This window comes from Lontra canadensis, unplaced genomic scaffold, assembly GCF_010015895.1.
Source record: "Lontra canadensis isolate GAN:19392208 unplaced genomic scaffold, GSC_riverotter_1.0 scaffold1, whole genome shotgun sequence".
Lineage (NCBI taxonomy): Eukaryota > Metazoa > Chordata > Mammalia > Carnivora > Mustelidae > Lontra > Lontra canadensis.
This window is the reverse complement of record NW_022630995.1, coordinates 58,857,576-58,858,703: the sequence shown is the minus strand read 5'-3', so window position 1 is coordinate 58,858,703 and position 1,128 is coordinate 58,857,576. Positions and strand designations below refer to the sequence as shown.

Genomic DNA, 1,128 nt, shown 5'->3' with positions numbered 1-1,128 from the left:
TATGTTACCCAACAAATTTTAGTTTTAGAGTGTCCTACTCCTTTGTTTACACAACCAGTAGACTTACCATCTTCAGAAAAAAATATGTATGCTGTAAAAGACAAAAAAGTTTAGGTCTGTTTTTCTATTGACTTTTATAGTTTGTTTTTTTTGTGTGTGTGTGTGTGTGTGTTTTCCTTCAGACATACACTGAGATAACTGCACTTGGTAAAAAATTCAAACTATTATGGATATCTTTGACAAAAGAATGCATAGAAGCTGGATTTTATAAATGTTAATATTTGTGCAATATAATATATTCCATCAAGAACATTTCCTAACTGTTGGTTTTCTTATACACTTAAGAATTGAACTATTTGATCATGTGAGAAAATAGACTTAAAAAAATACTGTGGTTAAAAAATATGTTGACATATGTAGTAATATAAACCTAACATGAGGGGTCCCTGGGTGGCTCAGTGGGTTAAAGTCTCTGCCTTCAGCTCAGGTCATGATCCCAGAGTCCTGGGATCGAGCCCCGCATCAGGCTCTCTGCTCAGCGGGGAGCCTGCTTCCTCCTCTCTCTCTCTCTCTCTCTCTCTGCCTGCCTCTCTGTCTCTCTCTCTCTCTCTCTCTCTGCCTGCCTCTCTGCCTACTTGTGATCTCTGTCAAATAAATAAAATCTTAAAAAAAATAAACCTAACATGAATTTGGTGATGTAAAACATCATAATTTATGTGTGATTTTTAGGTAAATAAATTTAGAATCCACATGCTGTATATTATAAACCAATAATTAAGACTATACTTTCAGGGATCATTTCTATAGTTTGTTATTATAAACCAATAATTGATTGAAAAAGATATTCAAAAGTCTTTCACTAAAGACAAACATTAATGGAAAGTCTGGCTGTAAGGTTGAGGAAACACTGCTCATTAACAGAAGGAAGTAGGACCTTACCACAGGGAATCACATCTGGTTTTGAGGCTACCCTTAAGAACTTCTAATACTCTCATACCTTCCCTCACAGTTTGGGGAATGTTAGCCTCATGCTTTCTGAAGACAACCTTCAGGTAACACTTTCCTGAGTGTTTAGTGTCAGTGAGCCTGGATAAAGCAACAGTCACATCTCCATGAGCATCTGCAAAC

General features: G+C 36.3%; 1 pseudogene; it reads left to right on the top strand.

Annotated features, from left to right (window-relative positions):
• Positions 1-776: 776 nt before the first annotated feature.
• LOC116871976 lies at positions 777-867 on the top strand (annotated as a pseudogene).
• Positions 868-1,128: the final 261 nt, after the last annotated feature.